Below are 21,912 nucleotides of genomic sequence, written 5' to 3'. Positions count from 1 at the left end.
AAGCCACAGCTCATCACCCTTGTTCAGAACAACTGTTCGTTTGGAGGAGGTGTCCAAGAAGACCCCAATCAGCATTTGACCACCTTCCTGAGAATATGTGACACAGTGAAATCTAATGGTGTTCATCCTGACGCCTATAGACTGCTCTTATTTCCTTTCTCACTCAGGGACAAGGCAGCCAAGTGGCTGGAATCTTTCCCAAGGGAGAGCCTGACAACTTGGGAGGATGTGGTGAACAAATTCTTAGCAAGATTTTACCCTCCTCAACGAATCAATAGGCTGAGAGCTGAGGTTCAAACTTTCAGGCAACAAGATGGTGAGACTCTGTATGAAGCATGTGAGAGGTTCAAGGACTTAACAAGGAGGTGTCCACCTGACATGTTCAACGAATGGGTCCAGCTGTACATTTTCTATGAAGGGCTCTCTTATGAGTCAAAGAAGGCCGTAGACCATTCATCTGGAGGATCCTTGAACAAGAAGAAGACCATTGAGGAAGCCATAGATATTATTGAAACAGTAGCAGAAAATGACTACTTCTATGCTTTCGAAAGAGAGAACACAAGAGGAGTGATGGAGCTAAACAATGTAGATGCTCTGTTGGCCCAAAACAAGCTCATTACCCAGCAGCTAGCTGACCTCACCAAGAAGATGGAGAGGAACCAAGTAGCAGCAATCTCATCTTCATCAACAATCCAAGAAGGAGTGAATGAAGAAGCAGACGGGAGTCAACAGCAAGCCAACTACATTGGGAATTCACCAAGGAAAAACTATGATCCATACTCCAAGACTTACAACCCTGGATGGAGAAACCACCCAAACTTTGGGTGGGGAAGTAAGCAAGATCAAAACCAAGACCAGAGGACATCTCAACACCCCCACAACAACACTTCTCCACACACTTATCAAAACCAAAACAGCACATCTGCTCCGAACCACTCATCAATTGATGACAAGCTTTCTAAGATCGAAACCTTCATTGAAGGAATATGCAGAGACATTCAAGATAGTAAAGCATTCAGAGAGGAAGTGCAGTCAAATATGCAGAATCAAAATGCTTCCATCACAAAAACTGGAAACACAAATCAGCTATCTATTTAAGCAGGTTCCTAACCACAATTTTTGCTATGATGCCTATTCAAGCAAAAGGGAGTAGTGTCAAGCTATCACACTTAGGAGTGGGAAGGAACTGAAGGAACATCCCCAAAAACCACAAGAAGAAGGCTCAAATGAAAAGGGAGAAGAGCAAGATGGAATGCAAACCCCCACGTCAAGTCTGCAGAAAGAAAAAAAGATACCCCAACTGAACATCTCAAGAGCTCCATACCCCCAGCTATTGAAGAAAAAGGAAGATGACAACCAGTTCTTGAGATTTTTGGAAATCTTCAAGAAGCTACAAATCAACATACCATTTGCTGAAGCCATAGAACAAATGCCACTTTATGCCAAGTTTTTGAAGGAGCTAATGACTAAGAAGAGAAGCTGGAAGAACAATGAGACTGTGATACTAACTGAAGAGTGCAGTGCTATCATTCAGCATAAACTACCTCAGAAACTGAAGGATCCTGGGAGTTTTCAGATCCCTTGCATTATAGAAGAAATTACAGTAGAAAAGGCTCTTTGTGACTTAGGGGCCAGCATCAATTTGATGTCAGTAGCTATGATGAGAAAGATGAAAATTGAGGAGGCTAAACCAACAAAAATGGCTCTACAACTGGCAGACCGGTCGTTCAAATTCCCTCACGGGATAGTAGAGGATTTGCTAGTAAAAGTAGGAGATTTCATATTCCAAGCAGATTTTATGGTGCTGGACATGCAGGAAGATGCCAAGACCTCCATCATCTTGGGAAGGCCATTCTTGGCCACTGCTGGAGCTGTCATTGATGTTCAGAAGGGTGACCTCACCCTGAGATTACACAATGAAAAGATGACATTCAATGTGTTCAAGGCCATGAGTTATCCACCGGAACAATTGGGGGAATGCATGAGGTTAGATGCACTTGAGGATGAAGTGGAGGAGAATTTTGAAGAAGATGAACCTGAAGAGAACGAGAGATTGGTGGAGGAAGAATCTGAATCAAGTGAAGAGGTAGCTACAGCAGAAATACATATACCAGATGCACCAAAGGAAGGAAACGAAAAATCGGAAGCACCCAAACTTGAACTCAAAGCATTGCCACCCACTCTCAAATATGCATATCTAGGAGAAAATGAAAACTACCCAGTGATCATAAATTCATCCCTCAGTCAAGATCAAGAGGACGAACTACTCAAGGTGCTGCTGGAGCATAAGGATGCCATTGGATGGACCCTTGCTGACTTGAAGGGAATTAGTTCAGCCATATGCATGCATAAAATACTGTTGAAAGATGATGTCAAGCCATCAATTCAATCCCAAAGAAGGCTGAACCCAATCATGAAGGAAGTGGTACAGAAAGAGGTTATGAAGCTTTGGCAAGGAGGGGTCATATACCCAATTTCGGACAGCCCTTGGGTTAGCCCCATACATGTTATGCCAAAGAAGGGAGGGATCACTGTGGTTACCAATGAGAAGAACGAGCTCATACCTACAAGGACCGTCACAGGATGGCGGATGTGCATAGACTACAGGAAACTCAATGAGGCTACACGAAAGGACCATTTTCCCCTTCCATTCATGGATTAGATGTTGGAAAGACTTGTAGGGCACGCATATTATTGTTTTCTCGACGGTTATTCAGGATATAACCAAATAGTGGTTGATCCAAGAGACCAAGAGAAAACCTCATTTACCTGTCCGTATGGAGTGTTTGCCTATAGGCACATGCCATTTGGATTATATAATGCCCCTGCAACTTTCCAACGCTGCATGCTTTCTATCTTTTCAGATATGATAGAAAAATTCATTGAAGTTTTTATGGATGATTTCTCGGTATTCGGAGATTCTTTTCCTAGTTGCCTACATCACCTCGCCTTGGTATTGAAAAGATGCCAAGAGACCAATTTGGTCTTTAACTGGGAAAAATGCCACTTCATGGTGACAGGAGGAATAGTCCTTGGTCACAAGGTCTCTCACCAAGGCATTGAGGTTGATAGAGCTAAAGTAGAATTTATTGAAAAACTACCCCCACCCAGTGATGTCAAGGCAATTAGAAGTTTTTTAGGGCATGCTGGTTTTTACAGAAGGTTCATCAAAGATTTTTCAAAAATAGCCAAGCCCTTAAGCAATCTCCTTGTATCTGATACACCATTCATCTTTGATGAAACATGCATGCTAGCATTTGCACATTTGAAAATGAAGTTATCCTCTGCTCCTATCATTTCCCCACCTGATTGGAACCTACCATTTTAATTGATGTGCGATGCATCTGATTTTGCAGTTGGGGCAGTGTTAGGACAAAGGAAAGATAACCTAGTTTGTGTGATACACTATGCTAGCAAAGTCCTTAATGAAACTCAAAGAAATTATACCACTACTGAAAAGGAGTTGCTAGCAATAGTTTTTGCATTTGACAAATTTAGATCATACCTCATTGGTGCTAAAGTGATTGTTTTTACAGATCACACAGCACTTAAATATTTGTTTGCCAAGCAAGAATCAAAGCCAAGACTAATAAGGTAGATCTTACTTTTGTAGGAATTCGATATTGAAATCAGAGACAAGAAAGGAGTGGAGAACAAGGTGGCAGATCACCTATCCAGAATCCCTCATGATCAAGGTGGAGAGAATGATACAAATGTGAACGAGCTCTTCCCTGATGAGCAATTGATGACAGTTCACAAAGCACCATGGTTCGCAGATATTGCAAATTTCAAGGCAACTGGGGCATTTCCCCCAGGGATCAATAAACATCAAAAGAGGAAGCTCATGAATGATGCAAAATACTTTGTCTGGGACGAGCCATATCTCTTCAAGAAATGTTCAGATGGAATTCTTAGAAGATGTGTTTCGGAAGAGGAAGGGAGAGAAGTCCTGTGGAACTGCCACGGTTCATGCTATGGCGGGCACTTTGGAGGGGACAGAACTGCAGCAAAGGTGTTACAAAGCAGATTCTTTTGGCCCACCCTTTTCAAGAATGCCAAGGAACTAGTAAAAAGCTGCAATGAATGCCAAAGATCTGGAAACCTGCCCAAAAGAAATGCCATGCCACAAAATTTCATCTTGGAACTGGAACTGTTTGATGTGTGGGGAATTGATTTCATGGGACCATTCCCAACCTCATATGCAAACAAGTACATCCTGGTAGCAGTGGATTATGTTTTCAAATGGGTAGAGGCTATTGCAACCCCAACTAATGATAACAAGGTAGTCATGAACTTCCTCAGGAAGAATATCTTTAGCCGGTTTGGAGTCCCAAGAGCTCTCATCAATGATGGAGGGAGCCATTTTTGTAACAAACCACTAGAAGCTCTCCTCTTACGATATGGGGTAAAACACAAAGTAGCCACACCTTACCATCCTCAAACAAGTGGGCAAACTGAGATATCCAACAGAGAGCTGAAGAGGATGCTGGAAAAGACTGTGGGCGCATCTAGAAAGGATTGGTCGAAGAAGTTGGATGATGCTCTTTGGGCATACAGAATAGCATTCAAAACTCCACTTGAAATGTCTCCATATAAACTAGTCTATGAGAAGGCTTGTCACTTACCACTAGAGCTGGAACACAAAGCTCTTTGGGCTATCAAGATACTAAATTTTGACAGCATTGCTGCTGGTGCAAAAAGGATCTTGCAGCTGCAAGAGATGGAAGAATTCAGGTCACAAGCCTATGAAAACACTAAGATGTATAAAGAAAAGGCAAAGAGAAAACATGGCATGCATCTGGCACCCAGGAGTTTCGAAAAAGGGCAGCAAGTACTCCTTTACAATTCTAAATTAAGGCTGTTCCCAGGAAAACTCAAGTCAAGGTGGTCCGGACCTTTCATAGTTACAAAAGTATCACCATATGGCCACATCGAAATCACGGATGAAGGTTCAGAGAGGACTTTTACAGTGAATGGACAAAGACTCAAGCATTACCTGGGCAACATGGGGGAAAACCCCAGAGTAAAGTACCATCTCAAGTAATTAAGGACTCGTCGAGCTAGCGACGATAAAAGAGCGCTCTGTTGGGAGGCAATCCAACCTCAGGTAGTTTCACTTTCATCTTTATTTCAATAAAAATCACAAGTTGTTTCCCCTGTATTGTAAGGAGCTAAGTTTGGTGTTCCACACCAGAACAATCCAAGAGTGGTAGTGTAGTTCTAAGTTTAGTGTTCCACTAAAAGACATTGGTTAGAATTACACTCCACTCCAAAAGAACATTGCTAGCTCCATCCAATCAAGAGAAACCACTTAGATGTAGTTAGACTATAGGTGATCATTGCTTTGTTGATAACAAGATATGAGGGTCTCTGCATATATGCAATGTTTTGTATTGGGCAAAGAACTAAGTTTGGTGTTCACACACCAAATTGAGTTCAAGAGGCACAAGCATACATGTAAGCTAACTATGTCTCAAGTGCTTTGGGAACAAGCAACTTCCAGTAACCTTGCAGGAATCTTATAAGGAAATGGTGCACCTTCACCCAAAGAAGCGAGGCAGCAAAAACTAGGATGATGACAAAGAGAGAGGGGGACCAGAGATCATCACCCGAAGGTTGTATTGTTACCTAATTCCATTGTACTCAGAATTGTTGAAAGTTGGAAGTTCAAATGCACTTTTGATTTGTAGTTACTCATAGTTGAACCCTTTTTAAATTCTGTCTTTTAAGTTCTGAATAGGTCTATGTACACTAGTCTTTATGTTACTGCACCATCACTTAACTTACTTGTATGCTGTCCCTTTAAATCAAATAAAAAGAGAATGATTGTTTTTAAAAGACCAGAAGTAGAGTTCATAATGTGGAAGTGCATTCATGAATCTTTGGGGTAGTCATAAGTTAGCTAAGTTGGTTTAACCACAAGGCTGGGATGACAATTGTCTGGCCTGAATACTTTGCTTTGGATACACTCATGAGACTAAGTTAATAACAAGATCCTAATAAGAGAAAAGGGAAAGAACAATGAAAGTGAAAAACAGAAGAAAAAGAGTAAGCAATAAGGCTAGGCATTAATGGTTTTAATCTTGAGGCAAGTGTCTGTGGTGCTCCTGTGTGAGGGATCTACTTGGATGAATAAGCTCTTAGGGGTGCCTTATCACCTGGTAACTTGGGTTAACTAACTCGGGATTATCAGCTGAAAGTCCACTATCAAGAGTAACCTTCACTACAGAGCATTTAGTAACCCCAAGAGGTGCTGGACACCAAGGTCTCAAGAAAAGAAAATAAACAAACTATATGCCTGTGGTGTGTATGCATGAGGGAGAGACTTGAGGGAGTAAGTCCTTAGGGGTGCTTCAACACCTAGCACCTTGAACCAACTGGTTCGGGAGTGTTGGCTGAAAACTTATCTTAAAGAGTTGCCCCCTTACAGAGCACTTAGCCTAAATAACACAAACAACCCTTGAAATAACAATAAAAGGATCAATGAATAAAAGTCTCATGGGATATAAACAAAGTAAGTGTTTAGAGACATGATAAAGGTTTGAAAGCCAGTAATGGAATGAACCTAAGTTGCTATGCATGAAACCACCATAAAATCAGTAACATGACTTCCACAAAAATGACTCATTCCTCTGGATATTCCATTCATCATTCTCTTGTTCCAGTACTTGCTTAGGGACAAGCAAGCTTTAAGTTTGGTGTTGTGATGCCAGGGCATTTTGGCCAGTTTCACTGACCTTTTCTTTACTGTTTTTAGGATAGTTTCATGCATTTCTTTAGGAAATAAGCTAGTTTTGGATAAATATTCACTTATGCCTTAACTCAAGCATACATTGTGAATTTTACATGATTTCAAGAGGATTTTGCATAAGTTTAGTGACAAATATTATGTTGCATTACTCATGACTTGGACTAGAGCTTTGATGCACTTTGTTGCTTGATTTCAGGACCAAAAAGAAGCAAGAAAAGGAGAGGTAACTTGCAAAGATTAATGAGAAAAGTGATTGCCAATAACACTCTCAAAAAGCCATCAATGCCCACGTTAGAGAGTCACGTTAACCAAGTTAACGTGAACTCTAACGTGGAGAAAAGAAGTTGAGCCAACGTTAGTGACACTCAACATTGTCAATAACGTTGGCACTTACTCATAAGTGGCCACGTTAGAAGCCACGTTAACTAGTTAACGTGGCCTCTAACGTTAAGGGGGAGGGAGAGAAGCCAACGTTAGTGACACTCAACATTGTCACTAACGTTGGCCTATGGTGCTAAGTACCACGTTAACTCCCACGTTAACTTGGTTAACGTGGGATCTAACGTAGAGAATGAAGAGTTGTCGACAACGTTAGTAACACTCAACATTGTCACTAACGTTGAAGCAACCACACAACCCCCAAGAGTCACATTAACTTCCACGTTAACTTGGTTAACGTGGAAGCTAACGATGAGGAATGAAGGATGAGCCAACGTTAGTGACACTCAACATTGTCACTAACGTTGGGATGGCTAAAGATGGCCACGTTAGAAGCCACGTTAACCTAGTTAACGTGGACTCTGACGTGAGACCTAGGGGCACATTGGAACGTTAGTGACAATGTTGAATGTCACTAACGTTCTCGAAGGATGGCAAGGGCCACGTTAGAAGCCACGTTAACCTAGTTAACGTGGGCTTTAACGTGAAGCAAGAAGGGGCACACTGGAACGTTAGTGACAATGTTGAGTGTCACTAACGTTCTCCAAGGTTAACAAGGCAACGTTAAAAGTCACGTTAACCTAGTTAACGTGGGTTTTAACGTGAGGCAAAGGGGTGCATTGGAACATTAGTGACAATGTTAAGTGTCACTAACGTTCTCGAACTTATATTCTCACTAAATATTAACACCCCTAACGTCCTGAACTAAAGTCTCCGCCCACTTCGCACTTTCTCTCTGCAAGTAAAGCCAAGCCCAAATAAAGAAAGGAACTGCTTCAAACTCAAGATCCAAAGGCCCAAGACTTGAAGAATCACACTAGAAGCTGAGAAGAGTAGTATATATAGGAGTAGCTTTGAATTGAGAAGGAGTTCTGGAGGCTGAAAAAAAGAGAACTACTCTCTGTATTTTACTTTCTTTGAAATTTCTAGTTTTATGATGTATTCTCCATCTTTGTTTTCATTTTCAAGAGCTATAAACAACTAAACCCCTTTCATTGGGTTAGGGAGCTCTGTTGTAATTTGATGGATCAATACTAATTTTCATTATTCTTCTTCTATCTTTCCTCTTGATTTTACTTGAAAGCTTTCGATCTTCATCCAATTGAGTAGTTATCTTGGAAGAGAAGCTACTCAAACTTGGATCTCTTTTGAACCTTGAAAGAGGAATGAAGAGATCAAGCTAGAAATGCTTTCTCATGCTGGACCAAATTGGGTTTGGATGGGTATGTGACTATAACCCTCTCAATACTTGATTTGGGAAATGCATGTGGTATAATCAGTGACCATACTTCATCTCTTCTCATGAGCAATTGACCAAGGAATTGGCTGTTGATCAAGATTAGAGAGATTAAATTGCAAGAAATTGTAATTCAATCACTCAAGATTGCCAAGGAGATCAATGAGTGCATTGATTGAGGAAGAGATGAAAATGAACTTGATCCGGAGAATTGCAACATCTCCTAAGCCCAATGAACTCCCCATCTCTTATCTTACCCATTCTCTTTAATTTCTGCCATTTACTTTTATGAGCAAATCCCCCATTCCCATTTACAATTCTGTAATTTATTTTCAGTCATTTACTTCCAGTCCTTTAATTTTAGCATTTACTTTTCTGTTATTTACATTCCCGCCATTTTTATTTTCTGCAACTCTCAACCCAAATTCTGAATTCGCTCAACTAGAACATTCTTCTAACTAAAGTTGCTTGATCAATCAATCCCTGTGGGATTCGACCTCACTCTATTGTGAGTTTTTACTTGACGACAAATTCGGTACACTTGCCGAAGGGAGATTTGTTGAGAGACAAGTTTTCCGTGCATCACCTCATCATATGTAGGGATGGCATAGTGTAGATGATGCATATTACTGGACATGTAGTTCAACTTGGCTTGAGTGTTGACGTTGAACTCCTCCCGATGTAGTTGCCGTCCTTCATTAAGTACAGTGAACTCATTGAATGCTTTCATCTGGGCTATTTGTCGCTGATTGAGTTCCTGCAAATGCTTATCTTGACGTTCTTACCTCTCAGTAACTTGGTGGATGGTTTGAGTGAGCTGGGAGTATTGTTCCTGTTGCTGCTCCATTTGTTGTTTCTTCCACTCTTCTTGTTGGCTCATCCAGTTCAATATTTGCTCTTGTCCTTCCATATGTCTCATCCCCAAATCTTCGATAGCTCTTAGAAGGTGATTCATATTCAAATCTGCTGGGTAAGGATGCTATCCCTGTTGATATTCTTCCTGATGAGACTCCTCTTGGTGAGCTCCTTCCTTTGCTTTTAGTTTTCCTATTTGTGGCCTTCTTTGTTACTGAGTAGGTGTAGTATAGGCCATACGCTGGGTTGTCATTAGCCTCCCTGGGTTAACCCAGTCTGGATTACTATCTTCAAAGACCACCTTGGTCTTTATGCACAATCGGAGAATGGTGCTGGGGTACCAAAGCCTGGCACCTGATTCAAGCTTCTCAGCTGAATCTTAAATTCCCTTAGCTATAAGTTCATGCACGTTGATTTCTCCACCTTGTACTAGGCAATGTACCATAGTTGCTCGATTAATATTTACCTCTGAATTATTTGCAGCTGGGAGAATAGACCTCCTCACGAGTTCAAACCACCCCTTGGCTTCTGGGCTAAGGTCTCCCCTCTTGATGAACCGATGTCTCCCATCTCCATACCTCTCCCAGTCAGCTGCTATAACACAGATGTCAGTCACTATCTCGGTGAGCTCATCATTGTCTTGGCTTTTACTTATCCTTGCATGATAGCTAGGCTCATCAAAGTGTGGTGATTTTAGGTGAAGAGTACTTATTATAGAATTTGGGCTGAAGTCTACCTCCTTTTCCCTTACATAGCTTTTGAAGGTTGGGGCTCTGGTTTTGTCTTCTCTGACCACATTTACGTAGAACTCTTTGATGATGTTTGCATTGATCTTCTACTCTGGATTGGTGAGCAATTGCCACCCTCTTTCTTCAATCTTCTCCCGAATCTGTGGGCATTCGTCTTCATTGATTTGGAAGGTTAACTCGGGCAGTATCTTTTTGAGCTTTATCCGCTCAAATTCTCGTTCATGGAAGGCAGTCTTGAATCTCTTCTCGTTGAAAGAAATGTTCTCCGTTAGTTCCTTCCTCTTCTGCCTCTTGGAGCTTGATGATGCCATGAATGAAGTTAAAGCAAAAGGGTGTAGTGAAGGGAAGAGATGTGGGATTTAGAGAGTGGGAAGTTGAAGCATTGGTTGCTGGAAAGTGAAGTGCAAGGGGTATGAATTTCGAATGTGGAGACAGTGTGGATTTGATTCACTTATATAGAGAAGTGATGAAGAGATGAAAGGTGTGGATTGATGGGATTTGTGTATGATGAACGGATGGGGTTTTATATGGAGTAAGCACGAGGATTCTCAACTTTATGATGGAGTTGGTTCGCTTTCCAAGTTTGTTCTTCCTCCAATGTTGCATGGCAACCATTCCCAATGCATTCCCCCGTGAGGCACGTGTGTAGTGCCCTCTTCATGAAGTGGCCAAACCTTTCCCATTAAATTGTCCAATCAATCTCTTTCAATGCTCCTTTCCTTTCCCTATAAAGATCAAACAAGAAAAGTAAGAAATATCATAAAAAAATCAATTTAGATTTTTACGGCTAAAATAATAAAGAGAAGAAAAGATTAGATTGTTTATTCATGAACTCCAACTAACTAACTAACTGTGTATCCCTTTATGCATTTTGGTGGCACCATGGGGTGACACCAAACTTAGTTTGAAGCATTGTGATGAAAAGTTCTGTTCAAAGCTCCAAGACTAGAATGCTCTCTGTTGCATTCATGCTTTCTTGGTACGCTTTGAACACCAAACTTGTTCTTCACTATATACTGCAATATAAGGACTTCACCAAGTTTGGGTTGGAATTTATGAATATTGACTTATTCACTAGTAAAAGCTAATAAAACATGGGTTGCCTCCCATGAAGCGCTTCTTTAGCGTCACTAGCTTGACGTTTCTCCTTCATCAGGGTGGTTGATAATGCTTCAAGTCCTCCCCTCTTGCCTTGGACTTATATCCATTGGTTGTATCAATGATCTCTACATGTTCCAAGGAAAGAACTCTGTTGATAGTGAAGACCTTAGGTAACTGAGATGGTACAGTGGGGAGATTAGGGGGGATATCTGGGAAGTAAGCTGAAATCACTTTATCTCCTGGAGAGAGGCCTTCCGTAGGGATCTTCTTGTTCCTCCATCCCCTAGGTACCTTCATCTTTGTCCCTTTTGATGCTTTCCTGCTCTTGGCGACTTCTTCTTTTAAGTGAATTTTGTTGTTGCTTCACATGCCTCTGGTGGTTTAGGTTCCTCCAGCTTCTCCTTGAGCTGTGACAATTGCTGTTTGCCTTGTTCATCATTTAGTGGGGTTCTCAGATGTGTTGATGGTGCCTCAGTGCTTGTTTCTTCTGTCAGCATCCCATTATGATCATTGCTTGGTTCTTTGTTTTCTTGGTCAGTTTCTTGGGAGAGTTTGAAGACATTGAAGCTGAGTTGTTCATCATGGATCCTCAATATTAGCTCCCCTCGCTCCACGTCTATGAGTGCTCTGGCTGTAGCTAGGAATGGTCTTCCCAATATGATTGGGTGAGTGTGACTCTCTTCCATGTCCAAGATGACAAAGTCTGTGGGAAGAAAGTATTTCCCCACCTTTAACAACACATTTTCCACCACCCCTCTTGCTTGTTTTTGAGTTTTGTCAGCCAGCCTGATGACTATATCTGTGGGCAATATCCCATTGATCTGTAGCCTCTTCACCAGGGATAGAGGCATTAAGTTGATGCTTGCTCCCAAATCGCAGAGTGCTCTATCAAACATTATTTCTCCTATGGCACAGGGGACATGAAAACTACCTGGATCTTTTCTTTTTGTAGGCAACTGCATTTGAATGAGGGCACTGCACTCCGTGTTCATCACTATAGTTTGGCCTCCCTTGAGTGAGCTTTTCCTGGGAAGCAACTCCTTCATGTACTTGATGAATGCAAGCATTTGTTGGATAGTCTTGATGAATGGTATGTTCACATGCAGAGATGCAAATAAGTCAAGAAATCTTGAGTATATTCTCCTCTCCACAGCTCCCTTGAGCAGTTGGGGAAAAAGTGCATAGAGTCTCAGCAACTCCTGTTTTGAGATTTCTGGTTCTTGGTAATCTTTTTCCACCTCCTCTACTGAGGTATCTTCAGGTTGTTCTGACAGCTTGCTTGGCTTGTCCTCAGTCTCCTTATCACTTATAGTGACCATCTTGCAATCTTTCCATCTTACCTTCTTTGTTTCACCTTTCAGATTCTTCTCTGTGTCACTTGGGAATCCATCTGTGGGTTTGGGAATTTGCTCAGAGAGATATCCTACTTGAGATTCTAACCTCTTGATTGTGTCTCCCTGGTTCTTGAAACTGGCTCGCACTTCCTCCTTGAAGACCATGTTGTCTTGAATCTCCTTGCTTAGGCCTTCAAGTAGATTCTCAATCCTTGAGATTCTTTCATCAAATGATGACAGGTCAGGCTGAGTAAGGTTATTTTGGCCTTGATATGAATGTGGGGAGTTGTTGTTATGGGGGGTGTTGATATGGTCTAGATGTGAAGTGTTGGGTGGCTGCATTGTTTGGATTTGGGCGTCTTTGATCAAGGCTTTGGTCTTGTTGATTTCCCCACCCAAAATTTGGGTGATTCCTCCATCTAGGGTTGTAGGTCTTGGGGTATGGATCATGGTTTTGCCTAGGTGAATTCCCAATGTAGTTGGCTTGCTCCTGACTACCCTCTGCTTCTTCATTCACTCCTTCTTGGGTTGTTGATGAAGTGGAGACTGCTGCTACTTGGTTCCTCTCCATCTTCTTAGTGAGGTCAGCCAGTTGCTGGGTAATGAGCTTGTTTTGGGCCAGCAGAGCATCTACATTATTTAGCTCCATTACTCCTCTTGTGTTCCCTCTTTCGGAAGCATAGAAGTAGTCGTTCTCTGCTACTGTTTCAATGACATCTATGGCTTCCTCAATAGTCTTCTTCTTGTTCAAAGATCCTCCAGATGAATGGTCTACGGCCTTCTTTGACTCATAAGAGAGCCCTTCATAGAAAATGTGCAGCTGCACCCATTCATTGAACATATCTGGTGAGCACCTCCTTGTTAGGTCTTTAAACCTCTCCCATGCTTCATATAGAGTCTCACCATCTTGTTGCCTGAAAGTTTGGACTTTAGCTCTCAGCCTATTGATTCGTTGAGGATGGTAAAATCTTGCTAAGAATTTGTTCACCACGTCTTCCCAAGTTGTCAAGCTTTCCCTTGGGAAAGATTCCAGCCACTTGGCTACCTTATCCTTGAGTGAGAATGGAAATAAGAACAGTCTATAGGCGTCAGGATGAACACCATTAGATTTCACTGTGTCACATATTCTCAGAAAGGTGGTTAAATGTTGATTTGGGTCCTCTTGGACACTCCCTCCGAACGAACAGTTGTTCTGCACAAGGGTGATGAGCTGTGGCTTCAGTTCAAAATTGTTGGCATGGATGGTTGGCTTTTGAATGCTACTTCCACAGTTTCCTGGGTTTGGATTGATGTAAGAGCCTAAAACTCTTCTATCCTCCCCAGCATGATTTGCTCGATGTAACGACCCAATTTTCAGTACACCTAGGACATACCAGAAACTGAGTGCTACCAATTTGTCATCCTAATTATTATCTATTATTTATTATATGAGCCTGATTCGTTGTTAAAAGCGTAGTTAGTTAGCGAGGTACTTTTTTTTTTTTTTGAAAATATTTGGATCAATAGACGGAATCATTCATAATCAACTCACAGTTGATAACAGATAAAACAGTTATAAGCAACCACACATAAATACATCACAAGTAGCTAGCAACATTCAGTTATCCAGCCTTTATTAAGAGTATAGACCTTTAGTTAGAATGCCCATAGATATAGCTAAATAATAACTATATACATATACGTACATACAACATCCTAGGTCCTGACCTGTTCAAGAGGTCCCTAAGCTGGCACCTAGGCTAGCGTAGACTCTATACTCACCTAGTCCCTCTAAACTACTAAAGCGAGGGAAAGTACGTTCAAGTCAGGTGGAACGTCATCAAAAGATAGAACATCATCTGCTACTCCTCTGCACGATCAGACTTTTCCACAGGATGTCTCTCTGGTACCTCATGAAGTAGCCACACAATAGGAATCTCGTACACAGGATTTAGGTTAAAGTGCGCATACGAAGGGGTGCAGACGTTAGCTGGTCTCACAGTATTTACATATAATCAGAGAACGATATTCACCCTAGACTCAGAAGACTATCTAAAGCTGAATCCTCTTCTTGCGAACGGTCATCAGCGAACTATGGTAAGGTACTCTTACTTCCATCTGAAGGGGGAAGGGAGAGAGAAGGGGTAAGAACTGGGGAGTTCTTAGTAGGGTCGGGGTTATTAGTTACGTTCATTAATTCTATGTTGTTTAGCAGACTATTAGCAGAATACAAGGAAGCAGTAATTAGAAAACACAGATAAGTAGAGAAGATAGAGAAAAAAGATAGCAGAACACAAACAGAAGAATACAAGAAAATATCACAAGCGCAGAGAATGGAATACAAACAAGGAAAGCATACATTCATACCACAAACATAACAAAGGAAATGCGCAACCAAGTATGATGCATGTCTAGCCCTAGTGCAGGTAATGAGCTCATCTGTCGGTTACTAACCCGCTCCCGACGTTATCCAGCAACCTCTGTCTGGATAAGGCTTTCCTATTGGCTATACCCCTGTGTACAGGAAATAACCCCTCTGCCACCACAGGGTCCACTGCACGCAGGAAATAACACATCTGCCACTGCAGGGATGTACACCGACACACCTTCTGTATACAGGAAATAACCCCTCTGCCACTACAGAAATGGAACAGGTGGTCACGGTACTTCTGTAGCAGGAAATAACCCCTCTGCCTTACAGAAATAAAATATGGATCTGTACCGTAGGAAAGCATTCTCAGTGATCACACCATTATCTATCTGACTGCCTCACTGCAGCAGATGATCATACAAGTATATCTGGAGTTGCCTTAACGCAACAAATGAATAAACACATCTCTTGGGTTGCCTCAAGCAACAAATCATCACATAATCATTCTCATTATCATCATTCATCATCATTCTCATTATTCATCATCATTTTCACATTTTTATGCAGTACCTCTTTCCTTCTCTGTTCAATCATACTGTACAAACTTTACATCTTTCACTTTTACAACATCTTAATTCAAACCATTTCTCTTTATCACATTACTCTTTTCTCTTTGTATTTTTACTTTGCTCTGATTACTTTTTTTTCTGTATTCCTTTATTCTGCTCTGGTTACTCTGTTCTCTGTGTTTCTTTACTCTGCTCTGATTTCTCTGTTTAACATATGTATTTAAAGCTTATGTAAATTTCGGTATGAATAGTTAGTCTGTCCCAAGTATAGGTTCATTAAGTCTATACTGAAACAGTTTAACTTTTCATATAATACCTAACCCTATTCGCAAATCAAGAACTAACTATGTTGCCCTAGTTCGTTCACTAGTCTTTGTCTGTTTCTCTGTTGTTAAAATTTTACAGACTTTTTCTTCGATTTTTATCTTTTCTTCAACTTTTTATCTTTTCTTTATCTTTGCCTCACTAATATGTTTTTACCACTCCCTAAGTGTTTTATGAAGGTAATTATGAGATTCTGCGCTTAAAGTTGTCTTTCTAAAGCTTTTACAGAAAACTGCCTTTTTCGCATTATTTTATTATTTTTATTAAAATATTATTTTTAATTAAATATTATTATTTAATATTTTATTATTTTTATTATTTTATCATTAAATTTTCGAAAATTAACTTACTTTTACTTTTAACCTTTAAAATTCACTTTTTACCACCCGTAATTTTTAATATTTCTACTTTTACCACCCTAACTTCCAGAAATTACTAAATAACCCCTCAAACACCAAAATAATTACTTTCTTGCCCTTTTTAAGATCTAAGGCCTGTTCTTCATTGTTCTTCATCACACTCAAAGTGTTCTTCATGTTCTTCATAAATTCTTCAGATTCCTTCTCTGTTTTTACCCGTTTTTCAGTCTTTTCAGCAACCGATTTTTACTATAATTCATAATAAATTAGCAGCCACTAAAACTCCATCTTTTCTTCATGATTTTAACACAAATTGAACCTCAATTTAAGCTTAGGGTTTCGTTTTTCCAGCTGCCCCAAGAACATGAACTTTAAAGCTTAAATTTCATCAAATTTCATCAGAATTTCACCAAATTTTCACCAAAAATCAATCATATATGCAACCAATTTTTAGCACAGCCAAATAATACAACATTCACACATCTCAAACACAATTAATCAAGATTAATTTCGTGACACCCTACCTGGTTTTGCTGCTCCTAATTCGGTTAAACTTTCAGGTGGTCCTTAAGCACTTTTTCCTCCTAAATCACATCAAGAACAACTTTAAATCCAAAAACTCTCAACTGACCAAATCTCACTCAGTATGTTAGGAAGAGATATCTCACCTTAGACTTGCTGGAAATTCACGTTTCTTAGCCCTCAAGTCAAGTTAAGCATGATTCCTAAGGAAGAACATCAAGAAAACACATGTTTTGCATGGTTTTCCTTGAAAACCGAATTGAAATGGGAGGGAAACAGCCATCTCACCTTAATTCCATCCTTGATAAGTCACATGGTTATGTAGAGGAAGAAGAGAGGATCATTTTGGTGAAATCGGAGTTTTGATTTGAGTTTTAGTGCAGAAGAAATCAAGCTTTGAAGATTAAGTGTTCATGAAAGTTTCTCTCTTTTCTCTCTTGTTATTTTCGGCCAAAATGAAGAAATGAGACAGCCTTGGAGGTCTTGGGGGTGTAAGGTGAGTTGTGATTGGTTGGCTGATGCGCATAAACTTGTTATGCTACGATTTAGGAAATTGCACGATCGGCAAAATTCCTTCCGGCAAGTGCACCGGTTATCGTCAAGTAAAAACTCACAATAGAGTGAGGTCGAATCCCACAAGGATTGGTTGAGTGAGCAATTCGGATTAGAAGTTGATGCCAAGGCATCTTAGGCTAGTTTCACTAGCATTTTTTTGATAGTTTTAGATGTTTTATGCATTTTCTTGAGCTTAAAGTAACCAAGAATGGTTAAAAGAAGAACAAAGCAATGAACCATCCAAACAGTATGATTTTGATGCAAATTCCATGAGTTTTTAGTTATATTACTTGAATGCTATGAATGGAAGATTTCTCATGAAATTTTGCAAGACTTTGATGCAATTGTTTGGATGATTTCAGGGAAGAAGAGGCTAGGCAAGGAAGCAACAAAGTCAATAAAGGAAGCTTGAATATCACATGTTGAGTTTAAGTTCCAGTTTAAGCCTAAACTGGAGCTTAAACGCCAGAATCATGAAGGCTAAGAAATGCTGAAACTGAAGTTTAAGTTCCACATGGATTGGTTTTCGATTGACAATTCTCAAATTGGAAGTTAACTAGATTGAGCATTTTTTTTTGTTTTGATTAATTCAGTACAAGTTACTTGTTGAATTTTAATTTCTGCACTCTGTTACATACTTTCTTTCTTTATGCCTTTAAATTCAAGCAACTAACTCACTGACTCACTAACTGTTTGAATTAATTCCTCAACTGCTCTAACCATACTCTTCCATTAACCAAGAGTATTTCACTTGTTTGTTGCCTGTGCTGTGTTCTTGTATGACAGGTAGGAGAGGAGAGACATCAACTCCTCCATATACCGAACCAGAGAGGACCCTTCATAGACTGAGAAGGGAAGCAAGAGGGAAGAGAGTACTGGGAGAAGAGGAATCTGAAGGAGAATCTGAGGACAATTTTGAGGAAGCTTTAGATCTCAACATGGATAGAGAAGTTCACAACCATGAGAGAGCTGATGGAAACAATGCCATTCCTGAGAGGAGGGTTCTTAGTTCATACATAAACCCAACCTCTGGGAATTGTGGTAGCAGCATCCAGAAACCACCCATCCAGGCCAACAATTTTGAGCTCAAACCACAGCTAATATCACTTGTGGAGAATCATTGTTCATTTGGTGGAAGTGCTAATGAAGACCCAAACCAACATCTCACAAAATTCCTGAGAATTTGTGACACTGTGAAGTCCAATGGAGTCCAGGAAGATGCCTATAAACTGCTTTTGTTCCCATTTTCACTTAGGGACAAAGCAGCTAAGTGGCTGGAATCATTCCCAAGGGGAGTCTAACAACATGGGATGAGGTGGAAAGCAAGTTTCTGGCACGTTTCTACCCCCCACAAAAGGTCAATAGGCTTCGATCTGAGGTTCAGATGTTTAGACAACAAGATGGTGAAACTCTCTACGAGGCATGGGAGAGATTCAAGGATTTGACAAGGAAATGCCCACCAGACATGTTCCATGATTAGGTGCAATTGTATATTTTCTATGATGGACTCTCTTATGAATCAAGGAAGGCTGTAGACCATTCATCAGGAGGTTCATTGAACAGGAAAAAGACTGTGGAAGAAGCCATTGAAGTGATTGAGACAGTGACTGAGAACGAGTACTACTATGCATCAGAGAGGCACAACACTAAGGGAGTCATGGAGCTGAACCATGTGGATACAATTCTAGCCCAAAACAAGGTGTTTGCCAAGCAACTAGCAGAGCTTACCAGGCAATTAGAAACAAAGCAAGTGGCTGCAATTCACACACAAGATCAAGAGGAAGTAAGCATTGAAGGAGGTGATTGGGAAGAGGCCAACTATGTGGGAAACCAACAAAGGCAATCATATGATCCACATTCCAACACTTACAACCCAGGATGGAAAAATCACCCAAACTTTGGGTGGGGGAACCAACAAACCCAACCACAAAACCACAAACCTTACAACCACAACCAACATAACAATTCCACATACCAAAACTCCAACCAAAGATCATACGAAGCCACACAAAACACTTACTCCCAACCATCATATCATGGCCAAAATAATCAACCTACCCAACTTAATCCGAACCAACAATTTCAAGATCAATTAAACCGGATAGAAGGAATGATGGCAACCATGAGTCAAGACATAACCGAATTGAAAAGCTTCAGGGATGATGTGAGAGCTACCTTAAGAAACCATGGTGAAAAACTCAAGAGGATGGAGTCTCAAGTAGGAGAGCTATCTCAACAGGCCCCCAAATCAACTGCAGTGTTCCCTAGTGACACAGAAAAGAATCCTAAAGGGGAACAAAAGAGAGTGAGATGGGAAGAATGCAAGGCCATCACCATATTGAAGGAAGTTTCAGAAGAAGAAGGAATCAGGCCCTCAGAGCAGGAGCCAGAAATCTTGAAGGAAGGTGTGGAAGAAGTTAAGCAGGAAAGTGGAACTGAGCAAGCCAAGGAACTGCAAAAAGGCATGCTGGAAATATACCAACCAAAAGCACCATTTCCTCAGAGGTTAGGAGGAGGTGAAAAAGGGAAAACCTATTCAAGGTTTTTAGAGACATTTAAGTCTCTCCATATCAATATTCCCTTTCTTGAGATTCTCCATCAAATGCCTACACACATCAAGTATTTAAAGGAATTGTTGAGCAAGAAAAGAGTTTTGAAGGGAGGACAAACGGTAACAATGAACAAAGAATGCAGTGCCCTCATCAAGAAGGACACAGTCTCTAAGAAAACAGACCCAGGAAGTTTTCATATTCCTTGCATCATAGGAGAAACAAAAATTGACAGAGGATTCTGTGATCTAGGAGCTAGCATAAATGTGATGCCTCTAACTCTTATGAAGAGGCTACAACTGAATGAGGTGAGATCCACTGATGTAATCATACAACTGGCTGACAAAACTCAGAAGCAAGCTGAAGGGGTGGTTGAGAATGTGCTGGTGAAAGTGGGAGATTATTACTTCCCCACAGACTTTGTCATTTTGGACATGGAGGAAAGCTACTTACACCCTATCATTCTGGGAAGACCATTTCTAGCCACTACTAGAGCGCTCATAGATGTAGAACAAGGAGAGCTAATTCTGAGAATACATGATGAACAGCTCATTTTCAAAGTTTTCAAACCTGCATCTGAGCCTGAACCAGAACCTGAAAAGCCTAAGGATGATAGTAGCCATCTGTGTTTGGAGGAAAGTAATCCAGCAGCTGAAACTCTAAAACAATCCTTGGAAGGCAAACAAGAGTTGCAAGAGTTAAAGCCACAAGAATCAATGGAAACAGATCAGAAGGATCTTCCTAGCATAAGGGTCAATGAAGAAATCCTCAAGAGAAAGGGAAGAATGATAGGGAAATTACCAAGAGGGTGGAGAAACAAGAAAATTCCCACTGAAGGTTTTTCTCCGGGAGATAAAGTGATATCAAGTCATTATCTGCCAATTCCACCTGGCCTCAAAACCATTCCTTCCCAGCTCCCTCAAGTGTTCACAATCAGGAAAGTTCTTTCTATGGAACATTTAGAGGTCATGAAGGAATCAAGTGGGGACGTTTGCATAGTGAGAGGAGAAGACGTCAAGCACTACAATCCACCCTAACAAGGGACAACCGTCAAGCTAGTGACGTTAAAGAAGCGCTTCATGGGAGGCAACCCATGTTTTTAATATCCTTACTCTTTATTGTTTTGTTTTGCATCTAATAAAGCATGGTTTCTTATGCATGAACTTGAATCCTCAGGACAACTGCTGAAAGAGTGCACTAAACATTGCATGTAAAATACAATTTGTCTCTAAGTTTGGTGTGCCTGAAGGCACCCAAATTTTATTCAAAATGCATTCAATTTTTCATGCAAGGTGCACAACCAAACATTAAGTTTGGTGTTCCTCTTTGAACACGGTTCATGAAAAGCAAGAAGTTCCTCTGGATTTCGAAATTCATGACAAGTAGACCATTAGCATGTTTTAATACTTTGGTTTCAATTACTTAGGGTAGTAACTCTGTTTAGAATCAAAGAGCCAAAGTGACTATGATTTATTAGAATTATGCACATTCATTAAGGACAACCAATATGGATTTCATGTCATCAGGAGACTTTACCAAACACTAAGTTTGGTGTCCAATAATAAGTGTGCATACATACAAAAGTCACGGCTATAAGCTCATGGAGTCAATCATTGATTTACATGTGCAAGTACTATTCATCATTCACATGGACCGAAAAATGATAGCAAACTTTTTTGTTTGTGCAGGTACAAAAGAAAAGACAAAAATGGAGGAAAAAGACAAAGGGAGGTACGGTGCTTGGTCAAAAAGAAAGTTCACAAGTCTTTGAAGCTAACACATGGGAAGAGGAAGTTCTGCAAGAAAAGATTGCTACATGTACAACCTAATGCACCCAGAATACTTCCAAGAAAATGAAAAGCAATTCGTCCTTCTCCCTAATTCATATATTTACCATCAAGCCACCCTTCACAAACCACCCTAGCCGTCCATTTTTCACTTAAGGGCCCTATAAAGAACCACTTGGGGAACGAGTTCAACACCACCAAATCTCCTTCATGCACATTTTCTTCATCATAGCATAAACTATCTCTTGCCGAAAACAACCTCCCACATTTCCAACGACACTTCTTGCTTCACCTTGTCAACTTTAGCTTGTCACTTACCCCAAAACTAAAGAACCAATGGCAGCTTCATCTAGCCACAAAAGAAGAAAAGACAAGCAACCAATGGAGGAGAACAGGGAATTCGATGCAAGGAGATACAAATCAGTTTTCCAT

General features: G+C 40.5%; 2 non-coding genes across 2 annotated transcripts; both read right to left on the bottom strand.

The window, feature by feature from the left end:
* Positions 1-276: 276 nt before the first annotated feature.
* LOC112746446 (small nucleolar RNA R71) lies at positions 277-380 on the bottom strand. Its single transcript, XR_003174331.1, has one exon. It is a non-coding gene; the product is annotated as a small nucleolar RNA R71 (small nucleolar RNA).
* Positions 381-18,507: 18,127 nt separating this feature from the next.
* LOC112745523 (small nucleolar RNA R71) lies at positions 18,508-18,611 on the bottom strand. The gene has a single exon (XR_003173447.1). It is a non-coding gene; the product is annotated as a small nucleolar RNA R71 (small nucleolar RNA).
* Between the last annotated feature and the right edge of the window lie 3,301 nt (positions 18,612-21,912).

The sequence above is a fragment of the Arachis hypogaea genome, chromosome 14, assembly GCF_003086295.3.
Source record: "Arachis hypogaea cultivar Tifrunner chromosome 14, arahy.Tifrunner.gnm2.J5K5, whole genome shotgun sequence".
Classification (NCBI taxonomy): Eukaryota; Viridiplantae; Streptophyta; class Magnoliopsida; order Fabales; family Fabaceae; genus Arachis; species Arachis hypogaea.
This window is presented reverse-complemented; position numbering and strand designations above follow the sequence as displayed.